This window comes from Oncorhynchus mykiss, chromosome 2, assembly GCF_057628025.1.
Source record: "Oncorhynchus mykiss isolate SJ-2025 chromosome 2, ASM5762802v1, whole genome shotgun sequence".
Taxonomy (NCBI): domain Eukaryota; kingdom Metazoa; phylum Chordata; class Actinopteri; order Salmoniformes; family Salmonidae; genus Oncorhynchus; species Oncorhynchus mykiss.
Window position 1 is genome coordinate 62,541,007 of NC_143023.1, and position 22,981 is coordinate 62,563,987.

The following is a 22,981-nucleotide window of genomic DNA, read 5'->3' on the forward strand; positions in this document are numbered from 1 at the left end:
TACCCTGTAGTGTACTGTGAAATGACAGGAATCTTTTAAAGGGCTACTATAGAATTTTGTCAATGAAGCCCCTTCGCTACTTCCTCCGAGTCAGATGAACTCGTGGATACCATTTTCAATAGCACCCACCACTAGTGTTGTTAGTGCCATGTGCTTAGTAACTGAGTAACTGCTTAGTAACTGCTTAGTAACTGAGCCACTAAAGGGCCACTAAAGTACATAAATACAATACAATACTGTAAAATACAATGCATTATTACAATACAGGTGGAAGGTGTATGATTGTCATCCCCTTGAGCATGCCAACCTCCTTCAGGCATGGATTTGCCATGCCAAAAGGTTTTTCCCCAGGTGCATGAACAATGAAGTAATTTACTGTGTCGATGAGAACCTATGGCCAAATGCACAAGACAGGCTTGATGTAAACTAGTGCCTACTAAAAGTTGTTTCTTTTATTAATTTATTTTATTTGATTACAATACACCTGGAAAGCTTTTCCAACACTCTTCAAGGAGTTCCCACATATGCTGAGCACTTGTTGGCTGCTTTCCCTTCACTCTGCAGTCCAAGTCATCCCAAACTATCTTAATTGGGTTGAGGTCGGGTGATTGTGGAGGCCAGGTATTCTGATGCAGCACTGCATCACTGTACATCACTCTCCTTCTTGGTTAAATAGCCCTTACACAACCTGGAGGTGTGTTGGGTCATTGTCCTGTTGAAAAACAAATGATAGTCCCACTAAGCGCAAACCAGATGGGATGGTGGACTGCTGCAGAATGCTGTGGTAGCCATGCTGGTTAAGTGTGTCTTCAATTGTAAATGAATCACTAACAGTGTCACCAGCAAAGCACCCCCACACCTCCTCAATGCTTCATGGTGGGAACAACACATGCAGAGATCATCCGTTCACCTACTCTGCGTCTCACAAAGACACGGCGGTTGGAACCAAAAATCGAATTTGGACTCATCAGACCAAAGGGCAGATTTCCACCGGTCTAATTTCCATGGAAACCACGACTTGCCTGGGCCAAGCAAGTCTCTTCTTATTATAGGTGTCCTTTAGTTTCTTTGCAGAAATTTGACCATGAAGGCCTGATTCAACCAGTCTCCTCTGAACAGTTGATGTTGAGATGTGTCTGTTACTTGAAGTCTGTGAAGTATTTACGTAGGCTGCAAACTCGAATAAACTTATCCTCTGCAGCAGAGATAACTCTAGGACTTAGTTTCCTGTGGCCGTACTCATGAGAGCCAGTTTTATCATAGCACTTGATGGTTTTTGAGACTGCACTTGAAGAAACTTCAAAATAAAGTTTCAGAAAGTTTTCCGGATTGACTGACCTTCATGTAATAGTGTACTGTCATTGCTCTTTGCTTATTTGAGCTGTTCTTGCCATAATATGGACTTGGTCTTTTACCAAATAGGGCTCTCTTCTGTATACCACCCCTACCTTGTCACAACACAACTGATTGGCTCAAACGCATTAAGAAGGAAATAAATTCCACTACTTTGAAGAATTTCAAATATAAAATAGATTTTGATTTGTTTAACACTTTTCTGGTTACTACATGATTCCATATGTGTTATTTCATAGTGTTGATGTCTTCACTATTATTCTGCAATGTAGAAAATAGTACAAATAAAGAAAAATCCTTGAATGAGTAGGTGTGTCATAACTTTTGACTTTATATTGTAATTATATCTGAACAATATATTTTTTCATCAATGATTGTGAAAGATGTTTCAATCACACCTTTGATCACACATGGGATAGAAATTATGTTTTTTTTATGGGTACATTTTGATGGATAGTGCAAGTATATATTGCCTAATGTCAGAACAGTGTAATGTACTATAATTCGCAGTACTGTAGCATATTACATTCAAAGGTGTCACGTTCGTCATAACGAGGAGACCAAGGCGCAGCGTGATATGAATACATTCTTCTTTATTAAACGAAGAACACTAAACACACTAACAAAACGACCGTGAAGCTATATATAATGAGTGCTGACATGCAACTACACATAGACAATAACCCTTGAAATACCCAAGGAATATGGCTACCTAAATATGGTCCCCAATCAGAGACAACGATAAACAGCTGCCTCTGATTGGGAACCAATCTAGGCAACCATAGACATATAAACACCTAGATATGTAACAACCCCTAGACATACTAAGACCCCTAGACAATACAAAAACTAAACAAACCACCCTCGTCACACCCTGACCTAACCAAAATAATAAAGAAAACAAAGATAACTAAGGTCAGGGCGTGACAAAAGGACAATTTTGAAACGTGTATCTTGCAATTTTTGCTATTTGGTTGTTAAAACAACTAAATTGAGAAGATATCATTTTGTTGTGTTTTGGTGATAAATCAATCAATTCAAATCGTCAAATCAAATTGTATTGGTCGTATAAACATATTTAGCAGATGTTATTGCGGATGTAGCGAAATGCTTTTACATTGCAAAGTTTCTTAGGAGCCATGAACCTGTGCGGCCATGTTTACAGCGCATTCGGAAAGTATTTAGACCCCTTGACTATCCATATTTTCTTACGTTACAGCCTTTTTCTAAAATTGATTAAACAAAAAACGTTCCTCATTAATCTAGATACAACACCCCATAATGACAAAGCAAAAACTGTTTTCTAGAAATGTTTGCAAAATTACAAAAACAGAAATACCTTTTTTACATAACTATTCAGACCCTTTGCTATGAGATGTGAAAATTTGCTCAGGTGCATCCTGTTTCCATTGATCATCCTTGAGCCGGTTCACAACTTGATTGGAGTCCACCTGTGGTACATTCAATTGATTGGACATGATTTAAAAGGCACACCTGTCTATTTAAGGTCTCACAGTTGACAGTGCATGTCAGAGCAAAACCTAGACATGAGGGTGAAGGAATTGTCCATAGAGAGCCGAGACAGAATTGTGTCGAGGCACAGATTTGGGGAAGGGTAGCATAAAATGTCTGCAGCATTGAAGGACTCCAAGAACACAGTGGCCTCCGTCATTCTTAAATGGAAGAAGTTTGAAACCACCAAGACTCTTACTAGAGTCCTGGACTTCCTGACGGGCCACCCCCAGGTGGTAAGGCAACAACACGTCTGCCACGCTGATCCTCAATACTGGGGCCCCTCAGGGGTGTGTACTTAGTCCCTTCCTGTACTCCCTGTTCACCCACGACTGCATGTCCAAACACGACTCCAACACCACCATTAGGTTTGCTGTGGTACAGTGGTAGGCCTGATCACCGACAACGATGGGACACCCTATAGGGAGGAGGTCAGAGAACTGGCAGTGTGGTGCCAGGACAACAACCTCTACCTCAATGTGAGCAAGACAAAGGAGCTGATTGTGGACTACAGGAAAAGGTGGACTGAACAGGCCCCCCATTAACATCAACGGGGCTGTAGTGGAGCAGGTTGAGAGTTCCAAGTTCCTTGGTGTCCACATCACCAACGAACTATCATTGTCCAAACACACCAAGACAGTCGTGAATAGGGCATAACAAAACTTTTCCCCCTCAGGAGACTGAAATTATTTGGCATGGGTCCCCGGATCCTCAAAAAGTTCTACAGCTGCACCACCGAGAGCATCCATACCAGTTGCATCACCGCCTGGTATGGCAACTGCTGGGCAACTGACCGTAAGGCGCTACAGAGAGTAGTGCGTAAGGCCCAGTACATCACTGGGGCCAAGCTTCCTGCCATCCAGGACCTATATAATAGGCTGTGTCAGAGGAAAGCCCATAAAATTGTCAGAGACTCCAGTCACCCAAGTCAGACTGTTTTCTCAGCTAACGCACGGCAAGCGGTACAGGAGTACCAAGTCTAGGACCAAAAGGCTCCTTAACAGCTTCTACCCCCAAGCCATAAGACTGCTGAACAATTACTCAAATGGCCACCGGACTATTACATTGACCCCCTCCCCATTTCTTTGTACACTGCTGCTACTCGCTGTTTATTATCTATGCATTGTCACTTCACCAGTACCTACATGTACAAATGACCTCAACTAACCTGTACCCTCGCACACTGACTCGGTACCGATACCCCCTGTATATAGACTCGTTATAATTATGTTATTGTGTAAAAAAAATAAAAAATAAAAATTGTGAATATTTTCTTAACTCTTCTTGAACTGCACTGTTCAAGAAGGACTTGTAAGTTGGTATTTCACGGTAAGGTCTACAAATAAAGTTCACGGTAAGGTCTACAAATAAAGTTCACGGTAAGGTCTACAAATAAAGTTCACGGTAAGGTCTACAAATAAAGTTCACGATAAGGTCTACAAATAAAGTTCACGATAAGGTCTACAAATAAAGTTCACGATAAGGTCTACAAATAAAGTTCACGGTAAGGCGCATGTGACAAATCAAATTTGATTTGATTTGATTTTCGAGCTGGCTGCCCGGCCAAACTGAGGAATCGGGTGAGAAGGTCCTTGGTCATGGAGGTTACCAAGAACCCAATGGTCACTTTGACAGACCTCCAGAGTTCCTCTTTGGAAATGGGAGAACCTTCCAGAAGGACCACCTATCTCTGCAGCACTTCAGGAGTTTATGGTAGAGTGGCCAGACAGAAGCCACTCCTCAGTAAAAGGCACATGACAGCCCACTTGGAGTTTGCCAAAAGGAACCTAAAGGACTCTCACACCATAAGAAACAAGATTCTCTGGTTTGATGAAACCAAGATTGAACTCTTTGGTCTGAATGTTAAGCTTCATGTCTGGAGGAAACCGGACACCATCTCTATGGTGAAGCAGGGTGGTGGCAGCATCATGCTGTGAGGATGTTTTTCAGCGGCAGGGCCTGGGAAACAATTCAGGATCAAGGGAAAGATGAACGGAGCAAAGTACAGAGAGATCCTTCCTGAAAACCTGCTCCAGAGCGCTCAGGACCTCAGATTGCGGCAAAGGTTCACCTTCCAACAGGACATCAACCCTAACGCACAGAGCCAAGAAAATGCCAGAGAGGCTTCAGGACAAGTCTCTGAATGTCCTGGAGTGGCCCAGCCAGAGCCCGGACTTGAACCCGATCAAACATATCTGGAGAGACCTGAAAATAGCTGTGTAGCGACACTCCCCATCCAACCTGAGAGAGCTTGAGAGGATCTGCAGAGGAGAATGGGAGAAACTCCCCAAATACAGGTGTGCCAAGCTTGTAGCGTTATACCTAAGAAGACTTAAGACCTAAGAAGAGGCTGTAATCGCTGCCAAAGGTGCTTCGACAAAGTACTGAGTAAAGGGTCTGAATGTTTATGTAAATGTGATATTTTAGTATTTTATTTCTAATAAACTTGCAAAAATGTCTCAAACCTGTTTTCTTTTGTCGTTATGGGGTATTGTGTGTAGATTGGTGAGGATTTCTAGTGGTCTGAATACTTTCCTGTAAAGGTGTCATTTGCTGTTCAAGGCATTTCATAATATTTTGGATCAATGGTCGTGTGATGAAAGATGTTTCCAAACAAAATGAATGCACAAGAGAAGGTTTTGAATGTAAGACTTGCTGCATTACAAATGTTACCAATTTGGAGTTTTGTATTAAGAGATTTGAAAATTCACAACATACATGTTAAAATAGCACCAAAGCTGTTGTTTTTTATAGTTTTTATATACTGAACAAAAATGTCAATTTCTATGATTTTACTGAGTTACAGTTCATATGAGGCAATCAGTCAATTTAAATAATTGTGTTAGGCCCTAACCTATGGATTTCACATGACCGGGTAGGGTTGCAGCCATGGGTGGGCCTTGGAAGGCACAAGCAGGCCCAGCCAATCATAACGAGTAGGGTTTAATTACATACAGAAATACTCCTCAGCACCCCCCCCCCCCCCCCCCCGCCCCCCCCCCCCCCCCCCCCCTTCTTGATATGCCACACCTTCCAGGTGGATGAATTATCTCGGCAAAGGAGAAATGCTCACTAACATTTTTTGTGCATATGAACCATTTCAAAATGCATATATTTCAGCTAATGAAACATGGGACCAACACTGTACATGTTGCATTTATATTTTTGTTCAGTGTAGTAGTTCAGTAGTTCAGACAATGATATTTGAAGACAATGATAGACAATGATAGGCAGTTATATTTTTCAGACAATGATAGTTTAAACCTTTTACAATGAAGAGGGAAGAAAAACGGGGGTCCTGAAAAAGGGACGTTTCTTTTTTTGCTGACTTTATATTGTATATCTGTATGGTTATGCCATTTTGTCTCAAATGGGAGTCAATGGGTTGATCCCCCATGAAGGAGCTGTGGGGAAACATTTTGTGTCCATTCCCAGATTCAGATTGTGAAACCAAACAAAGAGGTGCAGACAGAGACACTGTAAATCCGATGGCTGGACACTCTTTTTTTTTGACAACCCCTCTGAGACATGTTCAAAAAGTGTTGAAATGAGCCCTATCTTCTTAATGATCCTTTCTTCACAGGGAAAAACCTCCAGTGCCATGGCTGGGGCCTTGGAGCCGCTCCAGGGAATGCAGAGAGCTGTCGATTACCGCTTGCCACAGGGCCGTGTATGTGTGTGTGTGTGCATGCGCGAGTGTGGAGCACAGTATTTGGAGCACAGGGGTCTGGAGGGTACAAACTGGCCCCAGGGTACGGGAAGAAGAGGAAGGTATCTGGGCCAGCAGCCAGGGTCTGATGGAGCAACACACAGCACTCTGCCAATGGCACAGTGTGATGGAGTCCAGACTGGGGACAGAACATGAAGAAACAGGCTGCAGGAGAAATGTAATCAGTGGACGGGTTGTTGCACACTCAGCACCTGGCCAGGCCTGTACAAACAAAAATGGTCCACTAATGTTGAACTTAGTGCAACAATTATTGCAATATCCATATGTTATTACATTCTCCTCAAGGTTTTAATGCATGCTCTGCTAAATCATATGAACTGTGGGTAACTTAATACTCCACGCTATGATGCGTTCGGCATTCCTCACAATGATATGGACTGGTTTTCGTATTTTTCACATTAGCGTGGCCGAAGAATTTAAGCTGCATGAAAACAATGATTTAGAATTAAGTGTTTTTGACATTTTATACAAGCTTCTCATTGACAAGGTCCTCCTGCCCTGGTATGCCTGTTTTGTTTGGACAGAATGATATGACCTTTTCATCAGGATATGGGCAAAACTACCAAATTACAATTACAAAACACAATAAAGAGCAACGTATCAAAATAATCTAGAAAATAATTGTACTTTGAAATTGCTTTAATTTAAATACGTATTTAATATTTTAAAATACTGAAGGACATTTTCAAGTAGACGACACAAACAGCAACAACATTCTCAGTAACGATTACAGAACCGTTTTATTTGCTATGGCTGTGATAAGTGTTGTTAATCTGCTTTAGTTGAATGCACTGACTGTAAGTCACTCTGGATGAGCGTGTTTGCCAAATGACCAATATGTAAATGTTTATGTGAAAATGGACATACCAAAATGAACTGCAAAGCACACAGGGTATTACACTGGACAAAAATATAAACGCAACTTGTAGTGTTGGTCCCATGTTTCATGAGCTGAAATAAAATATGCCAAAAATTTTCCATATGCACAGAAAATGTACTTCTCTAAAAAGTTGTGCACAAATTTGTTTACATTCCTGTTAGTGAGCATTTTTCATTTTCCAAGCTACTCCAGCCACCTTACAGGTGTGGCACATCAAGCAGCTGAATAAACCACACTATCGTTACACAGATGCAGCTTGTGCTGGGGACAATAAAAGGTCAATTTAAAATGTGCAATTTTGTCACACAACACAATGCCACAGATGTCTAAAGTTTTGAGGGAACGCGCAATTGGTATGCTGACTGCAGGAATGTCCACCAGAGCTGTTGCCAGAGAATTGAATGTTAATTTATTGTAAACCGTCTCCAAAGTCATTTTATAAAATGTGTCAGTACGTCCAACCGACCTCACAACCGCAGACCACGTGTGTCTTGTGGGCAAGTGGTTTGCTGATGTCAACGTTGTGAACATAGTGCCCCACTGTGGTGGTGGGGTTATGGTATGGGCAGGCATAAGCTACAGACAAGGAACACAATTTCATTTTATCTATGGCAATTTGACTGTACAGAGATACCATGACGAGATCCTGAGGCCCGTTGTCGTGACATTCATCCGCCTCCATCTCCTCATGCTTCAGCATGACAATGCACAGCCCCACGTCACAAAGATCTGTACACAATTCCTGGAAGCTGAAAATGTCCCAGTTCTTGCATGTGCTGCGTAATCACCAGATATGTCACCCAATAAGCAAGTTTGGAATGCTCTGGATCAACGTCTACAACAGCATGCTCCAGTTCCCGCCAATATGCAGCAACTTCGCACAGCCATTGAAGAGGAGTTGGACAACATTCCACAGGCCACAATCAACAGCCTGGTCAACTCTATGCGAAGGAGTGTGTTGCGCTGCATGAGACAAATGGTGGTCACATCAGATACTGACTGGTTTTATGATCCACGCCCCTACCTTTTTTGTTTTAGGTATCTGTGACCAACAGATGCATATCTGTATTCCAAGTCATGTGAAATCCATAGATTAGGGCCTGATGAATTTATTTACAGTGAATGATTTCCTTATATGAATTGTATCTCAGTAAAATCTTTGAAATTGTTGCATGTTGCATTTACATTTTTATTCATTATGTTATTGGCCTTGTTTCGGGGTCATGGCTAGATGGGATACAACTTAACCTAATTCTCCTAACCTGCTACGTTAATTATCCTAAACCTGCTATGAAATGTCAATTTTGACAAAATATGTATTCCTTCTAGACTAAACCTTGTTTTGGGCGGAGCTTACTGGAATAATACTCAGCGTGCTTTACAATTGTCCATTTTCACAAACACATTTATGTTTAGTTAATTTAGCAAATGCTCTTATCACACCATAGTGCTATCAGACTTCTGACACCAATGCAAGGTGAAAGGGGACCATAGTGATCTGCTATGAAAAAATGAATAGAAAGTATTTTGTATTTTGAAAATACAAATTACAGCTCCCGGAAATATATTGTTACCAAATACATTGGACTATAGTTCAGCCCAGTGTAATACAAATTACAAAATACTCAGAAGTATTGAAATACATACTTTGATAAGCCACTACGACGCAGTGAGGCAGACACTAATCTCCAACGAGGAGCCTGCCAAGGATGGAGCCGTCAAACGCCAGGGAACAGCAGGACCAGCAACAACAACCACCAGACCAGAAACCATGACCCGCCTGGAATTCAGCAGGGTAGTTCTCCAGAGAGGAATGGGCTTTGTGCCATCTGACGTGAACTGCCCCGTGAAACCCCCAGCGCCACAGAAATCATTTGAAGGCAGTTTCAGGACCCCCCAGTTACTAGAATACTTTTGGTCAAAATTCAGAAAGTGCGTAGATTCAGCCCCATTTAACTCAGAGAGAGGTCATACAACCGGAAGACCCCCTCACCACACAATTCCAGTTCGTAGATGACAACTACCCAAACTGGACAAAAATGACCAAATCGAAAAGACCAGACAAACAACAGACCAACAAGAGACCAGACCAGAAGACCACACCAGAACCCAAACCTTGACGCCAGCAAACACGACCCGCCAAACCCCTTGTTCCCTTTGATGAACCGTCTTCCCCCTCCTAGACCCCTCATCATACCACCAACGGACCCAGACCTCCCTATTATGCCCCCTATTGCCCCTAACTCCTCCCCGCTCCTTAATTGTATTTATTTATTTATTTATTTTATTTTACCTTTATTTAACCAGGTAGGCAAGTTGAGAACAAGTTCTCATTTACAATTGCGACCTGGCCAAGATAAAGCAAAGCAGTTCGACAGATACAACAACACAGAGTTACACATGGAGTAAAACAAACATACAGTCAATAATAAAGTATAAACAAGTCTATATACAATGTGAGCAAATTAAGTGAGAAGGGAGGTAAAGGCAAAAAAGGCCTTGGTGGCAAGGTAAATACAATATAGCAAGTAAAACACTGGAATGGTAGTTTTGCAATGGAAGAATGTGCAAAGTAGAAATAAAAATAATGGGGTGCAAAGGAGCAAAATAAATAAATAAATTAAATACAGTTGGGAAAGAGGTAGTTGATAGGGCTAAATTATAGGTGGGCTATGTACAGGTGCAGTAATCTGTGAGCTGCTCTGACAGTTGGTGCTTAAAGCTAGTGAGGGAGATAAGTGTTTCCAGTTTCAGAGATTTTTGTAGTTCGTTCCAGTCATTGGCAGCAGAGAACTGGAAAGAGAGGCGGCCAAAGAAAGAATTGGTTTTGGGGGTGACTAGAGAGATATACCTGCTGGAGCGTGTGCTACAGGTGGGAGATGCTATGGTGACCAGCGAGCTGAGTTATGGGGGGACTTTACCTAGCAGGGTCTTGTAGATGACATGGAGCCAGTGGGTTTGGCGACGAGTATGAAGCGAGGGCCAGCCAACGAGAGCGTACAGGTTGCAATGGTGGGTAGTATATGGGGCTTTGGTGACAAAACGGATTGCACTGTGATAGACTGCATCCAATTTGTTGAGTAGGGTATTGGAGGCTATTTTGTAAATTACATCGCCAAAGTCGAGGATTGGTAGGATGGTCAGTTTTACAAGGGTATGTTTGGCAGCATGAGTGAAGGATGCTTTGTTGCGAAATAGGAAGCCAATTCTAGATTTAACTTTGGATTGGAGATGTTTGATATGGGTCTGGAAGGAGAGTTTACAGTCTAACCAGACACCTAAGTATTTGTAGTTGTCCACGTATTCTAAGTCAGAGCCGTCCAGAGTAGTGATGTTGGACAGGCGGGTAGGTGCAGGTAGCGATCGGTTGAAGAGCATGCATTTAGTTTTACTTGTATTTAAGAGCAATTGGAGGCCACGGAAGGAGAGTTGTATGGCATTGAAGCTTAATGACCCAGAGCCAACCACACCTGCCAATTCCTTTCAACAACTGCCAGCCCAGACCACATCCCTTCCCCTACCACAACACAAGGACACAGACACATTGTGGACGGAGTGACTGATTGACTGACTTTAAAAAATATATATGTATTGCTTTTGTTTTGTTTTTGTTTGATTGGATGACCCTTTGTTTATTTATCTAATGTAAATTGATTATGTATTGTTTGAATGGTTTATTTTTTGGAATTTTAAATTAATTATGGATTTAATTTGAACTTTAAAATGTAATTCATTTTGAAGTAAATGTATCCTAAGTGCCTATGTACAGTACCCTCAGAAAAGTATTCAGACCCCTTGCCCTTTTCCACATTTTGTTACATTACAGACTTATTCTAAAATTGATATTTTTTGAAATCCCTAAACAATCTAAACACAACACCCCATAATGACAAAGCGAAAACAGGTTTTTATGCATTTTCTACACATTTGTTAAAGATAAAAAACAGGACAACCTTATTTACATAACTATTCAGGCTCTTTGCTATGAGACTCGAAATTGAGCTCAGGTGCATCCTTTCTCCATTGATCATTCTTGACTTGTTTCTACAACTTAATTGGAGTCCACCTGTAGTAAATTCTTTCGATTTGGAAAGGCACACGCCTGTCTATATAAGGTCCCTCACTTGACAGTGCATGTCAGAGCAAAAACCAAACCATGAGGTCGAAGGAATTGTCCGTAGAGCTCCAAGACAGGATTGTGTTGAGGCACAAATCTGGGGAAGGGTACCAAAACATTTCTGCAGCATTGAAGGTCCCCAAGAACGCAGTGGCCTCCATCATTCTTAAATGGAAGAAGTTTGAAACCACCAAGACTCTTCCCATACCTGGCCACCCGGCCAAACTAAGCAATCGGGGGAGAAGGGCCTTGGTCAGGGAGGATACCAAGAACCCGATGGTCACTCTGACAGAGTTCCTCTGTGGAGATGCGTGAACCTTCCAGAAGGACAACCATCTCTGCAGTACTCCACCAATCAGGCCTTTAGGGTAGATTGTTCAGACTGAAGCCGCTCCTCAGTTAAAGCCACTTGACAGCCCACTTGGTGTTTGCCAAAAGGTACCTCAAGACTCTCAGACCTTGAGAAACAATATTCTCTGGTCTGATGAAACTGAGATTGAACTCTTTGACCTGAATGCCAAGCGTCACATCTGGAGGAAACCTGGAACCGGGACAGGTGTTGGATCTGCAGAGGAGAGGAAGGACAACCTGAGCAGCGAGCAGACACACCTGGAAGCACAAGACCCGGAGGTCAGTGATAGTACTCCCACGTGGCTGCTGTACGTCATATACCAAACGCCCACAAACTCAACTTTGGACCTTGAACCAAATTCCGCTAAATGTTTTTATTTTTTCCCTCTAATTAGGGACTGAGTTAGGTGTGTGCAATGAATTATCAGGTAGAACAGAAAAACAGAGACCACCAGGATGCTTGGGGTCACCTTCCAGAGGGATGGAGATAGCTCCATCAGCTGAGAGGAGACCATCCACCATATCATGTTATGTTTGCAATTTAGATCAGAAGGTGTGATGTGCAAAACAATTGAATAAAAATACAAACTTATGGTGCACAAACTTAAAATGATGGACATTAATGACATTTATCCTCATGGGTTGCCAAAGCCCCAAATAGGTCACACCTTTGGATTAATCAAACATGGGTTAATTTAGCCATCAGTTTTTATTCACTTTCATACTGGATGTCTTTTTTTAATGTGATCCATAGATTATTTTCAGGAGGTGTGTTGGGGGTGTTTCTTTGAAATAGGTATTTTTGACCACCCGTGAGCGAACATGTCATTCCTGTTCATCATGTCATTTTTGTACACGGTAAATGTTAAGTTTTCTTCAATATTTTCCTCTTTCAAAATTTTAATGGTCATGAACAGTCAAAATAATAGTTTTCTTGAATTTTGATGATACTTGGATTAAACCAGTTCAAAGAATGAAAAGAGATGTTTGATCATGAAGTTACTGGTCCCCTGCCCTGTGTCAAACCATTTGGATTTAGGAAGCAGGAGGGCACATGGTAACATCACCCTAACTTTCTCATTTTAATACGCCGATGGTAACGTGATATTCTTCTACCCAATTTAACTAAATTATGCCTTGTAACCAACATCGGAGAAGGCGTGTTTGCAGAAGGGCGTGATTTATATAGCAAGATAGCTACTCTACTGGTGCCAACATTTGACTGTAAACTGTCAGTAAATATAATTACAAAGTTTACCATTTTAATCTATGGCAAATATACTTATATGTTTCACTATTAATATGTGTCTGGTGCAAAAGGGGGGGTCTTGGAACAAAAGGGGGGGGGGGGGGGGTCTTTCAAGACTCTGATATAGTTGCCAAGTCAACACATGCATGTGTGCTGTTGTGTACTACATTACAAGCGATGTGCAAATGGGAGATGTATAATTGATGCAATTTCAATGTTTGAGTTGCTTTGTGTATCACCAAAGTAGTATAAGAGAATAATGCTGCTCACTACATTCAAGTTGTTTGACATAGGTGTTTCAAAGAGCTGTCAGTTAGGGGGAGCTCATGAATATAGGCTCCCATGCCCACTCAGCCTGTCTGTTCAAACTTCCTAGTAGTCAGACATGAGTGATAAAGTAATTTTTCTACACAATGTAGCATTTTTATCTAAAACAAATATTAAGGGTAATATTTTAGTCACTCAAAAATATATTTTACATGGGAATAAGAATGACCTTTTTAATATACAATTAATAACATTGTTTAAATAATATAAAGTTGTAACTACTCCAACGTTGGGATACGCATAGGCATTTGAGGAACTCAACTTATGCCTCATTAAGCTACCAAAGTGTCAGTGCTCACCCTTAACATGTGTTGACAATACAACAGAATAGATTAACCAGAATTACATGTACTCTCACAGGTGGCCAAAAATAACTATTTGACAGCCACGCCCTGTTAAGCCACGCCTCCAGTCTTCTGCTCTAACGCTGTGGATCATAGCTCAATAACCCAACTGAAGCCTTGTTCACACTGCAGGCCTTAATGCTCAGATCAGTTTTGTTTTTTAAATCCATTTTGGACTACTGACTGTCCAAACAGCAAGTTACAAGTAACCAAATCGAATTTGTGTGTGTTCAGACAGCAGTAATTTGCTGACATGGCTACGCTAGTGGTCATAGCAACAACAGGTGTGTGTTCACAGTGGTGTAGGCTGATTGGTGGTGCTCATGCTTCCTATCACTCAGAAGTTATGTAGCAAGCTAAGGTGGCAACAATGCCCGCCACGGATGTTTCACAGTTGCTTTGAATGTTCAAAAGTATAGTGTAAGAACACTTTTAAAGCCTCAAAGAATAAATTATCCAACTTTCAAAACAAGTCCTTTTTGGTTAGCCAGAGCAGTCAACTAGCTAGGTAGCCACAGCAGTCAACTAGCTAGCTAGCCACTGTAGTTAACTGGCTAGCTAGCCACAGCAGTCAACTAGATAGCTAGCCACAGCAGTCAACTAGCTAGCTAGCCACAGCAGTCAACTAGCTAGCTAGCCACAGCAGTCAACTAGATAGCTAGCCACAGCAGTCAACTAGATAGCTAGGTAGCTGTTTAGCTTTCTAGCACATTCACTGATTTGTTTGTAAACAATTAACAAGCTAGTTAGCTACCATATAGTATTGTCAAAACTTTAAACAGAGTAGCTAGCAAGCAACAAGATATGTCAAACAACAGTCTAAAAGCCACTTGAGGGTAAATAAATCAGATTTGACCACAAGTCACATGGCCAGGAATCCGATTTGTATCTGACTTCAAACCACCTACAAAGGTAACATGGCTACACTAGTGGTCATAGTACAGGTGTTTTTTGGCTGTTCAGACTGCAGGAGAAAGAACAGATTCAAATCGGATATGCAAATAAATAGGATTTAAGTCACTTCAAACTGCCAATGTGAACAAGGCTTTCAAGTGACCCAACTGGCTGAGTCAAAAATAACCCAGCATATTTTAAGAGTGTACTCTCTAGGGCCAGTGGTGAGCTGTGGAGGCAGAGGGGGGAATGACATGGGATTCAGGGAACTAGTAGGGGCACTTGAAGTGGAATGTGTGTGTTTATTTTGCCACTATTTAACAGGTAAGTCATTGAGAACCCATTATATTTTACAATAACGACCTGTGTGTTTGTGTGTGTGTTTATGTTTATAACATGGTAATACAGGTATATAAACATTGAGTAAATGTAGATATGAGGGCATAAAAGTGGAGCATGAAAGTTCTTATAATGCCCATATTTAGTGTTATTGATGCTTCTGTGACATTCTTTCCTACTACATTGGCAAACAGCTACGAGTGGACAGAGTTGGATGATGCGGACTGTTCTTGCCTTGCTCCCTCACGTCATTTCATTGTTAAGAGGCGTCCTGAACAAGGAAAAGACATGGGGAGAATCTCAATATCAACCTTCTCGAGTGCTCTCTCCCCTCCTCCTTCTCAAAATCTATTGGAGGAGAAGGACAGAGAGGCGGGACATCTGGCTTTCTCATCCAATGGATGTTGAGAAGGAGACGATGAGCGAGGACGCGAGGGTCGACAATTGAGATCTTTTAATGAACTTTTTCTATTCGTTGAAATGATAGGTGTGTCAGGGGTGTGTGCTTCTTTGCCTCAGCTGTCAGTTATGACGTCAGTTCCGGCGGGTGGGTCGAGCTCTATGGTCTGTGTGGTGGGGAATTTTGACAGCGACAGCGTTGTTTAGGAGACAAACAAGGACGTGTTGAAGGGGACTATTTTTCTCTCCTCGTTCCTCCCGATCTCGCACTGACAGTTTCTCAACGCACCTAGATTTCTGACGATATGGCGGCTTCAGATCGGGCTGTCTACTGTAAGGTAGATCAATTTGAGCGCTTTATTACTGCACATATTGATGTGAATTGCATTACTTTACGTCTATATGGTGTTGACATAGAATTTAAATGTTACGATTCGAATTTGCCTGTGTTCATCGAATGATGTTTTTGAGGGAATTTATTCCATTCATATTTATAGTTTCAGCAAAATAACAGAAAATCTATGAATGGATATTGTTGCAACAAGATATCTGGGGCCATTGTTATTGTATAATCTGATTTCACATCGGGCACGCCGGCGCATCCGACATGGATATCGATACACGCTTTTCGTGATGTAAGGCTGTTCGTAACTCTTGTACTCGGTTACTACTATGAATAAACAACTGCCCATGAGAGTTTTGTGACAGTCTTATACTCCAAGTTGCACATGCAAGACATTGTTAAGTTATTTTTTCCCCACGCATAGACTAGGCTACATGTTGCACTGCACACTCCTTGAATCAAAGTAACAAATGTTGGCCCTAGTGGAGCCTTACCCTAATAATTGGAGCTTGAGAGAGATGTTCTATTTTAGGATATGCATTTAACTTATAGAAAATGTTCAAGATTTTTCTCATTGCAGAAGTGTTAAGTTAAGACAAAAACATATGTTTTATTGTCCCATGCACCAGTTAGTCTACACTTTGAAGTTTTTCTTGATATGTCAAATAGGGGTGAGAGGCGGTGTTGAGGACATATTCAGTGATGGAGCTAAAATGTTTGTCTGGGAGTACAGTTGTTGGAGCGGCATGTAGCCTAGAGGTTGGAGCGGCATGTAGCCTAGAGGTTGGAGCGGCATGTAGCCTAGAGGTTGGAGCGGCATGTAGCCTAGAGGTTGGAGCGGCATGTAGCCTAGCGGTTGGAGCATTGGGTTCAAATCCCCATGTCGACAAGGTGAAAAATCTTGAGCAAGGTACAGTACTTAACCCCAATTGCTCCAGGGTCGCTGTTGATAATGGCAGGCCCTGGCTGTGACCCCACTCTGAGGGTGGCATTCAGTGCCAAATTGCACACTTCCTCTGTGAGTCTGAAACTTGACCCAAATCCTGCTGTACCTGTCCCAGTCCCCCAAGCTACAGGAATGCTGCCTGGGTTTTTCCACAGCCAGGCTAGTTGAGATTTTAACCCATTTGTTACCTTCTTTTAGTCATCCACTATTTTTCTGAATTTGTTACACATGGGTCACAGTATTCTCTGTGAGGCTTGGTAAGGATATACTGTTAGACGTTTTGTAATTGTATCAGTAACTTGTATTAATCAATAGTATGATATTGTATAAACTGAATACAATAGATTACCATAGAATGCACAAGACCTTTCTGTAGAATGCACAGTAAAATACCATAAATGTGTTTTACATTAGTAATTACGGTGCATTGTGGGAGGGGAGTCTCTGACAATGCACCATAATTAATGCTGTGTAACACATTTACTGTATTTTACTGTGCATTCTACAGTGTTTACAGAAAGGTATTGTGCATTCTACGGTGACCTACTCTATTCAGTTTAGGGAGTTGCCAGTAATTTACTGTGATTCAGAATACAATATCAACACTGGAGTTTTGGAGTGCCAAAACCCTTTTGAACACTAGTGGGTGTGGGGTATTGTTGTTTCTTACTCATTAACATATTTTGAGGTGTGTCTAATAAGCAGTTATATTTGTTTCATCCGTTAGTGAGAATGCTGTACCAATTTAACTGGTATGTGGTAGTGGTTCCCTAACAATTATGTTTATATAGGAGACAGATCAAAGTATCAGCAAAAAATTGAGTTTGGAGAGCTAAAACTACTAAATATCAAGGCATTTAACACCTCTCTCTCTCAAAGCTACTCTTAGAGAGGCATGTCTGATGTTTAAAAGGGGGCTCTTTGCTGTTATACAGATTAAAACTATCAATTTCTGGTGGATTGACAATGGAACCTTGTTTAATGTCACCTTATTTTAAATGAAGCCATACAGAGTTGGAATGAATTTGTTTGTCTGCCACCAATTAAACATCATAAATGGTTTGAAATAGCTAATATAGATAGTAAAAAATCTGTTTCACTTATGGTCAAGAGGGTTGGCCACTATGCTACATACAAGATAGTTGGGAACAGAGTTTCGATGTCCCAATACCATGGCACCGGGTTTATGAACTGATACACAGGACAACAACTGATGCATCAATTTAGCTTTTTTCAATATAAGATTCAACAGTCAGACAGTTGCAGACTCTGCCATGAGGTAGAATCTGTAGAGCATCTCTTTTGTTACTGTCCGTCGGTAACTTGTTTTTGGAGTCAGGTCCAGGAATGGTTGTTATGCCATAATATCAGGGTGCGGTTGGACCTGGAAACTCTATTGTTAGGCGATTTGAAGGACCACAGTCAGTCAATAGGAAATATCATTGCTGCCTTGGGTAAAATGTTTATTTTCCTGGGCAATTTTGGCAGAAATGTTGCAGATGGGGAGGTTCAAGTCCCGAGTGTGACGCCATGGGAGAATGGAGAGATGTATTGCTTGGGGAAATGTTACAATGATGATTTATTGGGAAATTTGGGTTGATCTGTGGCTGTCTGAAGGGTAGAATTGATGAGCGTTGAAATAGTTATATACACAAATGTACAATGTAAATGTTTGAGTTCCTCCAATCAGGGGTGGGGGTGGGCGTAGGATTATTGTATGTTTTGCTTTTTGTTATTTATGTTTTGTGGTTTGGCTTCACGCTGTATGCTGGTCCGGGTAGTTATGGGTACGCTCGATTCCACGCTCAGCTGGGTGTCGGGCGGGACTTGGTACTGCCCTTGGAAAATCACGGCAGGGCCGGGGGCGGGGCCCCGGTGGCGAGCACACCCTCTGATCAGAGAACCTTTAATATTCGAGTTGCTAGCCATGTCCCTTTAATCTGTTCTGCCCAGTAGCCACTGTCAGTTTAGATGCTTTTGTTAGGGTCTAAATTGCAGGTGATATAAAACACAACATATCAGTTGGTATGCTGAAATATACAGTGTATATAGTTATATATGCACTATTAGAAATTGCTGATTTTATTTTAATTACAATTCAACAGCAAAGTACTGTATTGCTGTTTTGCTATATATTTACTGCAGCAAACTGTAAATGATGGTTTATTGTGGAGAAATATTGTGGGAAGAGGAAGAATCGCTGATCATTAACATATTTTAAGGCTTTGTAAGTGGTTATTTTTGTTGCATCCTTTAGTGAGAGTGCTGTACCAATTGAAGTGATATGTGGCAGTAGTTACTTAATAATAACATTTATACTGAATAAACATATACTGAAAAAAAAATGCAACAATTTCAAAGATTTTACTGTTACAGTTCATATAAGGAAATCAGTCAATTTTATTACATTTGTTAGGCCTTATCTACGGATATATCATATGTGTAACGGTTTTCTTGGTGAGAAGGAGAGTCGGACCAAAATGCAGCGTGTAGATTGCGATCCATGTTTTAATGAACAAACGTAAAACACGAATCAATGCAAACACTACAAAATAAAGAACGTGATTAACGTAACGAAAACCTAAAACAGCCTATCTGGTGAAAAACACATAGACAGGAACAATCACCCACAAACACACAGTGAAACCCAGGCTACCTAAATATGGTTCCCAATCAGAGACAATGACGAACACCTGCCTCTGATTGAGAACCATATCAGGCCGAACATAGAACTAGACAAACTAGACATGTAACATAGAATGCCCACTCAGATCACACCCTGACCAACCACAACATAGAAATATACAAAGTAAACTATGGTCAGGGTGTGACAGTACCCCCCCCCCAAGGTGCGGACTCCGGCCGCAAAACCTGAACCTATAGGGGAGGGTCTGGGTGGGCATCTGTCCGCGGTGGCGGCTCTGGCGCTGGACGTGGACCCCACTCCATAATCGTTTTAGTCCACCTCCTTAGCGTCCCTAGATAGGTTACCCTCCTTAATGACCGCTCGGGACAGAGGGACAGCTCGGGACAGAGGTAGCTCGGGACTGATGGGTAGCTCAGCACTGAGAGGAAGCTCAGCACTGAGAGGAAGCTCAGCACTGAGAGGAAGCCCAGGCAGGTAGTTGGATCCGGCAGAACCTGGCCGGCTGGCGGTTCTGGCAGATCCTGGCTGACTGGCGGTTCTGGCAGATCCTGGCTGACTGGCAGATCTGGCAGAGTCTGGTCGACTGGCAGATCTGGAAGAGTCTGGTCGACTGGCAGATCTGGAAGAGTCTGGTCGACTGGCAGATCTGGAAGAGTCTGGTCGACTGGCAGATCTGGAAGAGTCTGGTCGACTGGCAGATCTGGAAGAGTCTGGTCGACTGGCAGATCTGGAAGAGTCTGGTCGACTGGCAGATCTGGTAGAGTCTGGTTGACTGACAGCTCTGGCTGCTCCGTGCTGACTGGCTGCTCCATGCTGACTGGCAGCTCTGGCTGCTCCATGCTGACTGGCTGCTCCATGCTGACTGGCAGCTCTGGCTGCTCCATGCTGACTGGCAGCTCTGGCTGCTCCATGCTGACTGGCTGCTCCATGCTGACTGGCGGCATTGGCTGCTCCATGCTGACTGGCGGCCCTGGCTGCTCCATGCTGACTGGCGGCCCTGGCTGCTCCATGCTAACTGGCAGCTCTGGCGGCTCCTTGCAGACTGGCAGCTCTGGCGGCTCCTTGCAGACTGGCAGCTTTGGCGGCATCCTGCAGAAAGGCAGCTCTGGCGGCTCCTTGCAGACTGGCAGCTCTATGCAGACTGGCAGCTCCTTGCAGACTGGCAGCTCCTTGCAGACTGGCAGCTCCTTGCAGACTGGCAGCTCCTTGCAGACTGGCAGCTCCTTGCAGACTGGCAGCTCCATGCAGACTGGCAGCTCCATGCAGACTGGCAGCTCTATGCAGACTGGCAGCTCTGAACAGGCGGGAGACTCCGGCAGCGCTGTAGAGAAGGAAGGCTCTAACAGCGCTAAACAGGCGGGAGACTCCGACAGCGCTGGAGAGGAGGAGGGCTCCGACAGCGCTGGACAGGCGAGGCGCACTGTAGGCCTGATGCGTGGTGCTGGCACTGGTGGTACTGGGCCGAGGACACGCACAGGAAGCCTGGTGCGGGGAGCTGCTACCGGAGGGCTGGGGTGTGGAGGTGGTACTGGAAAAACCGGACCGTGCATGCGCACTGGAGCTCTTGAGCACCGAGCCTGCCCAACCTTACCTGGTTGAATGCTCACGGTCGCCCTGCCAGTGCGGCGAGGTGGAATAGCCCGCACTGGGCTATGCAGGCGAACCGGAGACACCGAGCGCAAGGCTGGTGCCATGTAAGCCGGCCCAAGGAGACGCACTGGGGACCAGCTGCGTAGAGCCGGCTTCATGGCATTAGGCTCGACGCTCAATCTAGCCCGGCAGACACGCGGAGCTGGAATATACCGCACCGGGCTATGCACCCGCACTGGAGACACCGTGCGCACCACTGCATAACACGGTGTCTGTCCGGTCTCTCTAGCCCCCCGGTAAGCACAGGGAGTCTGCCCAGGTCTCCTACCTGGCGTAGCCATTCTCCCTGTTAGCCCCCCCCCAATAAATTTTTGGGGCTGCCTCTCGGGCTTCCTTGCCAGCCGTGTTCCCTCATATCGCCGGCTCCTCTCTCCGGCTGCCTCTGCTCTCCTAAGTGCCTCCACCTGTTCCCATGGGAGGCGATCTCTTCCAGCCAGTATCTCCTCCCAAGTGTAACAGCCCTTGCCATCTAAAACGTCCTCCCATGTCCATTCCTCTTTACGCTGCTGTTGCTGCCTGTTTACACGCTGCTTGGTCCGTTGGTGGTGGGTGATTCTGTAACGGTTTTCTTGGTGAGAAGGAGAGTCGGACCAAAATGCAGCGTGTAGATTGCGATCCATGTTTTAATGAACAAACGTAAAACACGAATCAATGCAAACACTACAAAATAAAGAACGTGATTAACGTAACGAAAACCTAAAACAGCCTATCTGGTGAAAAACACATAGACAGGAACAATCACCCACAAACACACAGTGAAACCCAGGCTACCTAAATATGGTTCCCAATCAGAGACAATGACGAACACCTGCCTCTGATTGAGAACCATATCAGGCCGAACATAGAACTAGACAAACTAGACATGTAACATAGAATGCCCACTCAGATCACACCCTGACCAACCACAACATAGAAATATACAAAGTAAACTATGGTCAGGGTGTGACAATATGACTGGGAATACAGATATTTTTTTTTTTTTTTTGAAAAAATAATTAATTACCATCTATACCATTCATACTTTACAAAACAATAATTCTCATTCATTCTATTTACAAAAGCCACCAAACACCCAAACAAAACAAAACCAACCTCAGGGGAGCATCGTCCCTCCCCGTCATACCTAACCAATACCTAACCCTTTCCCTATGTCCCCGTCCCTAATCTATCCCCTTACACATCTAACTCTAACACTCCCAGCCCTAAACCCCCCTTCCACCTCTCCCGTGCCGCATGCTGCCCCCACTTCCTCTCCTCCCTCTTCATCCTCCCCCTCACATCACCTTCCACCCTCCTCACTATCCCTTCCACCCCCCAATCTCTCCCTGTCTTAACTAAATTCTGCCTGGCTTCCCACAGCCCCCGTTTAAAGAGACTCATGAGAAGCCAGAGCAGAAACCTGTCCCTATCCGTTCCCCTCGCTCTCCCTACGCCTCTCTCTAACCTAGCCCACGTCAAAACAAAATCGCTCCTAACCACACCTAGCAACACCCGTGCCCTAGCCCATACCAGTCCGGCAAAGGCACAGTCTGACTGGGAATACAGATATTGCATCTGTTGTTTACCAATACCTTTTAAAGAAAGCAGGGGCGTGGATCAGAAAACCAGTCAGTATCTGGTGTGACCACCATTTGTCTCACGCAGTATGACACCACATCTCCTTTGCATAATGTTGATCAGGCTGTTGATTGTGGCCTGTGGAATGTTGTCCCACTCCTCTTCAATGGATGTGCAAAGTTACTGGATACTGGCGTGAACTGGAACACGCTGTCGTACACTTCGATCCATATATGCTCAATGGGTGACATGTATGGTGAATAAAGCAGGCCATTAAAGAACTGGGACATTTTCATCTTCCAGGAATTGTGTACAGATCCTTGTGACATGATATCGTGTATTA

The 22,981-nt window shown here is 43.3% G+C and overlaps 1 protein-coding gene across 3 annotated transcripts in view; it reads left to right on the forward strand.

Moving 5' to 3' along the window:
- Nucleotides 1-14,949: 14,949 nt before the first annotated feature.
- Nucleotides 14,950-22,981, forward strand: part of pparab (peroxisome proliferator-activated receptor alpha b) — a 68,245-nt gene continuing 60,213 nt past the window's right edge. Inside the window, exon 1 of one of the 3 annotated variants that reach the window (XM_090185786.1) lies at nt 14,950-15,081. The gene's annotated coding sequence lies outside the window, so the exon portion shown is untranslated. Of the gene's footprint in view, nt 15,082-15,590; nt 15,834-22,981 lie in introns of those variants that run through there. The other 2 variants (XM_021617918.3, XM_021617927.3) reach the window with 2 other exon arrangements.